This window comes from Bubalus kerabau, chromosome 8 (assembly GCF_029407905.1).
Source record: "Bubalus kerabau isolate K-KA32 ecotype Philippines breed swamp buffalo chromosome 8, PCC_UOA_SB_1v2, whole genome shotgun sequence".
Lineage (NCBI taxonomy): Eukaryota > Metazoa > Chordata > Mammalia > Artiodactyla > Bovidae > Bubalus > Bubalus kerabau.
In genome coordinates, this window is record NC_073631.1 from 53,162,233 (window position 1) to 53,168,573 (window position 6,341).

Consider the following 6,341-nt stretch of genomic DNA (forward strand, 5'->3'; position numbering starts at 1 on the left):
CGATTCATGGGGTTGCGAAGAGTTGGCCATGACTGAGCGACTGAACTGAACTGAGTGTGTATATATTAATCTCAAATTCCTAATTTATCCCTTCCCCCAAAGGAGATGGTTTTTAAGTCACTGCATGCCCAAGAAGAATTAGGTTGGGATTTGAAGCCAGGTCTGGCTGGAGACAAATCTCATGCTCTCTTTGGCCACTTTATGCCCACAGAGCAGTGAGTGCCCTGCTAATTAGGGAGGAGAAGACAAACCCAGAACAACCATCTTTGATGAAAGGTCCTGCTAGTATCTAAGCCAGCATTGGGTTGTATCCTCCAAGGGTCCCATCAGAGGGGGACTAAATCTTCCAAATAATATGATAGCTGTGTATTTTTGGCAAGGGGTTTCACCTCCTTTTTTCCGTCTGTGAAAAGGGAAGTCATGGGGTTGTACGGAGAGTAAACAGGCTCATGTGAACACAGTGTGTAGTCCAGTCCCAGAGGCAGAGAAAGAGCTCCGGAGATGATAGGGCTTATTGTTTACCTTGAACCCAGATGTGTGTGCATGCTCAGTCATTCTGTTGTGTCCAACTATCTGTGACCCCAGGGACTGCACCCACCAGGCTCCTCTACCCATGGGATTCTCTAGGCAAGAATACTGGAGTGGGTTGCCATGCCCTCCTCCGGGGCATCTTTCTGACCCAGGGGTCGAACCCAAGTCTCCTGTGTCTCCTGCATTGCAGGTAGATTCTTTACCTTCTGAGCCACTAGGGAAGACTGAACCTGGACAGTTTCTAGTAAATGATGTCTGGGGTCCACTTAATATGGAAATTAGAGGGAAGATCGCAGTTTTGGAGAATCAGGTGTGTGTGTGTGTGTGTGTGTTTAAAGGAGGATTCCTAAATTGAACGAGAGGTCAGTGAGGACCAGGGGACAGGGCCACGTCCCCCTATCTTTGCATCATATCCTCAGAAATTTTAAGATAGGGCACTGGGAGCGATCAGCTGAAGGATCCACCCGAAATGAAGCTTTGAGAATAAAGACAGCAATCACTTCCACCTGAAATACGGGTTCCTTTCCAGTTATATTAATTGTACCCAGGGCCTCCTTAGTATGTACTTTTTTTTAATCACTCAGTCGTGTGTATAGCTATGCTAATTTTCAGGCTAATTTTGCCTTGAAGCCCAGGAGAAGGGGTGGTGAGGGTATGGTGAGGAAAGGGGACTTGGGTTGGGCAGGGAAGCTGTGAGTCCCTCAGCACGCACACCAGGCCTAGTTCCTGAGCTTCTCTTCTGCAGCACAAAGTCAGACGTGCTCAGCTGCAACCTAGATGCAAGACTCAGTGTCCTGAAATGAAGGCTTTGGTGAGGTGTGAGCCAAATAAAAAGCTAATGGAATACTTGCTGAAAGAGTATTCCAGGACTATCACTTACAGCATCCTGAGATGTATAGCCCAGCTGTGGTAAAATGTTAGGTAGAAAATAAAGTGACAATTGAGGTGACATCTACATAGACAAACAACAGTGTCAGAAAGACCAGCAGTGGCGGTTGGAAGCCTTGTACTGCATCGGTGGTACTCAACATACTTCAGCCTGTCTTCCTTCAGTAGTGTTCAGACATAAAACAAAAATGTGGGCGTGGAAATAGTAGATCCCTTTCTAAAATTTATTCTAAAAATAAATCCTTCGATAGCCTTCCATATGGTTCTTTAAGTGTCTAAAACACAGTCCATGTTCAGTACATAAACTTCTAAATGAAAACATAGGGCAAAATGTAGCATTTTGCCTTTTTACACCGTATCTCAAATATTCTTATTTCCTCTCTTTCTAACCATGAAAAAACCTTCACTGAAAGTCACCAACAAAGAGAAAAACACCAGAGATGAGATCTTCCTTTTGAAGGCTGAAAAGGTGCCATTCACTGCTGAGGTTATTGAACAGCTAATAAAGAATTTGCTGATTGTAGTATCTCACTACATAGTGCCATATTCATATACATTTAGTCACCTGCCTGAGGATGGTAAGATAATGTCATGGTCCACCCTGTATTCAGAGACTGAACCTGATCTCTTAATGAAAAGTTGCCAGTTGTATTTCATCATAAGCAAAATATCTTTTTATTTTGACTTGCAGAATGAAATTTCTTGTTTCATGTCTGAGATTTCTTTTATATTTCTTCTAGTGTATGTGCTCAGTTGTTTCTAACTCTTTGGAACCCCATGGACTGTAGCCCACTGGATTCCTACGTCCATATAATTTTCCAGGCAAGAATGCTGGAGAGGTTGCCATTTCCTACTCCAATATTTCTTAAGACCCTACATTTGTCTTGCTTTAAAAAAAAAAAAAACAAAAAAAACACCTCATGCACATGCCCTTTTTGTACAATTTTGAAAAGTAACAACTTCCTACATATCTAAATAATTAGTTTTATTTTTCCTGTTTTTCATCATACATTTGGCCTAATGTTTTGGAATAAGGGGGACACAAGGGATTATGAATACATACCAAAGCTCTCCAGAAACAGTATCTTTCTCTTAAGAGAATGATCTAAATCAGTCTGGATACTATTCTTTGAAACTACACCATGAAATCATTGCCATCATTTTCCCTTGTATTTAGGTAGTTTGAATTAAAATAAACTCAATTACATAGTGAGCTATTCTTTTTCAAAAAAGAATGTTCAACATAATGCGTCATAGGAAGGCAGCATGTCTACTCGTTTTTGGATTTTCTTTTTTATATTCATTGTTATTCAAGAAACACTTAGTTGTGTAGAGGTAAAATGGCACTGGTTTGGGTGGAAACAGTGATTTGTGTGGATCTAATTGACTCCACCCATGCTCAGTCTAAGAATGGGCCACAGGACAGAAATGCAGCTGGAGGCTCCCTGGGGAGCTGGGGCCTCATCAGGGGGAGCTTCTTACATGGAGAGAGGGGAGGGGGGAGCTCCAGGGTCTGGCCTTGGACTAAAACCTCAAGACTTTAGTGGTGTCATTACAATGAGAGCATCTGTCTGAGGAGTGAACCCGTGTCTACACCACGATCATAGCTGGGGCCTGAGGCAGACATCAGTGTGTGATTTTAGCCTGAGAAAGAGCTCTCCTCCCATCTTGGGCTGGACCAGTATGACTCGGCTAGTCTCCCTAGGAGGGCACGGCCCCCTAGGTGTTGGCTTTCAGAGCAGAGACAAGAAGAATGAGGATGTGACTTGAATGTGCCCTGTGGATGGACTGTGAGAGCTGAAGCCTTGACCTCAGCCATGAAGCCCTGCTTCCCTCTGGGACTGGATGAATGGAGTGCAGGGTCTGGACCCCACTCTGGACCTGCTGGGTGTGTGTGTGGGGGGACACCTGCTCTTCATGCTCACATTGCTGAACAACCCTCTGCTATTCACCTGTCACACTGTCATCTGATTTACTGCCCCCTAGTAAGCCTTGCTCAGGTTGACTCTAAAGTCATTTAGTCCCTTTACAGGGTCTTGGGTGACTCAGTATATGACACTCAATTGCACAGGTCAACCCTGGTCTTCTGTGTCTATTTTCTCATGAGAAAAAAAGCATCTCACATCAGTCCATGCAGCTTGGTTCAGGGATTGGGTCTTGTGTTCTCCCATCTACACTGAGAAAATGAAACCAAGATGTACCAGTCTCAGTAAGTCACAGACTAAGGAAGAACGCAAGTGGCTGGAGGAATGTCAAGGATGATCTTAGCGCTGCAAGGAGTCCTGTCTGCTCTTTCCTTCAGGGTCAAGGGCGTGGTCGAAGATGCAGCATCTGAACATTCTGGGTGTAAGTTTCCCAACTCAAGTAGGAGCTAATTGGAGGAACTGTATATTTAAATGGGCTTCTCTGGTGGCTCAGCAGTAAAGAATCTGCCTGCAATGCAGGAGGCAAAGGAGACTTGGGTTTGGTCCCTGGGTCAAGAAGATCTCCTGGAGGAGGGCATGGCAACCCACTCCAGTATTCTTGCCTGGAGAATCCCCATGGACAGAGGACCCTGGCAGGCTGCAGTCCATAGGGTCGCAAAGAGTCAGACACCACTGAAGCAACTGAGTATGCACGTGCATATATTTCCCTAATGGGGAACCATGACCCACAGCCTACTATGTTTGATAACAATTACATGCCTGTGTAGAGAGATCTTTTCTTCCATTAGTTGTGACCTTTTGAAAGTGAGCAAAGTTGGTAGTGGTTTAACTGTGCTTATTCTTTTTTGACACCTCAGCTACCCCTTGTACAGTCTCAACCAGTAGGGCCTGTTTGACTTTAAACAGTTTCCACAAATCAACCAAAATGTGGTTTTGAGCATGTGAACCAAACTGAAACCTGAGAGGATGAAACCCTATCAGCCACACCAGCGCCCTCCTGCTGCCACTCAGGCTGTCACCCCACCCGCACTGCCCTCCCCTCTCTACCCCTCCCAGGCCAGGGCAGCCCAGGGCGAGAGGGGCAGGAAGTTGGACACCACAGGAGATGCTGTCCAGTATGGTCCTGGCCAGAAAATCAGCTGCACGAAACTTCTCAGAGATTTGCAAATTTCCCCTTTTCTAAATTTTTATTGCTTCCTTTTTAAAATTTACTCTTTATTTTACAGTAGTATATAGTTGATTTATAATGCTGTGTTAGTTTCAGGTGTACAGCAAAGTGATTCAGTTATGCATATACATATATCCATTCTTCTTCAGATTCTTTTCTCATATAAGTTATCACAGAATACTGAGTAGAGTTCTTTGTGCTATGCAGTAGGTCCTTGTTGATCATCTGTTTTATATTTAGCAGTTTGTATATGTTAATCCTAAACTCCTATATATCCCTCCCCCAACTGTTCCCCTTTGGTAACCATAAACCTGTTTTCTAAGTCTGTGAATCTATTCTTTTTTTAATGTAAGTTTATTTGTATAATTTTTTTTTTTACATTCCATATATAAATGTTGTCATACGATATTTGTCTTTCTCTGATTTACCCCACTTGGTATGATAATCTCCAGATCCATCCATGTTGCAATAAAATGACCATATGATGCAGCAATCCCATTCATGGGTGTATATCTGGAGAAAGCCATAATTTGAAAAGATACTTGCACCCTAAAGTTGATCACAGCAGTTTGTGCAATAGCCAAGGTAAGTTTCCCCTCCTGGCTTCTGTACTTACTACATTATTTCTTCCCATTGAATAAATATTTCCAAATCTCTAAGATGAAGGCAATATATTTTACCTAAAGAGGACTGGTCAAGTTAAGGGGAACCAAGGGATCAATCTAAGGCCTTCCCTCATAGCTCAGTCGGTAAAGAATCTGCCTACGATGCAGGAGACCTATGTTCGATTCCTGGAGTGGGAAGATTCCCTGGAGAAGGAAATAGCAACCACTCCACTATTCTTGCCTGGAGAATCCCATGGACAGAGGAGCCCGGCAGGCTATGGTCCATGGGGTCTCAAGAGTTGGACAGGACTTAGCAACTAAACCACCATTGTTTATCCGGTTGGTCTCTTTTTGTTTTCAAATGGGAACCTTTGTTTAATTGCCTAAGAACTTGTTTCATACACACTGAAGCCGATTATACACAGAGAAACAAACAATAAGCTTTTCCAATTTTAAATAAGACAGTGTTTCAATTCTGATACATAAAAAATTTCCTTTAAAAGGATTCATTAGAGGAAATAGAAAATGTACACTAACTTATTTTTTCTTCCTTCTACCATGAATTTAACTTTTTGTTCTATGTCTGTACTTACAGAAATACACAAAAACACATGTAATGAGTGTCCTGTGTATTAGTATTATTACTCAATAGGAAACATGGTTGAAAGACATGAACAAATATTTCAGCAGAAAAGAAAAAGACGTTGTAAAACCACACACATAGAATAAGGCAGGATTTCCACCATGTCGACAGCCACGGGAGTAGATATGTGGAAACCAGAGTATATACGTAAGAAAAAGACAGATACAATCACAAATTCTTAAGAAAATTCTCTCTGAATCCTTGGAGGAAGCCTTTAGTAAAGAAGCAGTGTGTGTTTTGTCCTGTCGTAGTTTGTTTTTTCCCAGCAGAAAGTGAACCAAGGGAAAGCCATGTGATACTAGATTACAAAATGTGAGCTCCAGGTTCAGAAAAACCTGAATGACTCTTATTTACAAAATAGTGACCATGAACAGACAAATTAACCTCTCCAACGTATAAACTGTGAACTTTAACTGTTGCTCCTTCCAGGGGTTCTTAAATGATTAATGGGATTACCTGATGAACAGTAGAAACGGAGTCTCTGTTCCATCTACATCTAATTTCTTTGCAGGGAAGTAAGCTTAGAAATGAATCTCAGTGCATTTGTGTATGTGTGGAATCTATTGTGCCTACAGTAGATT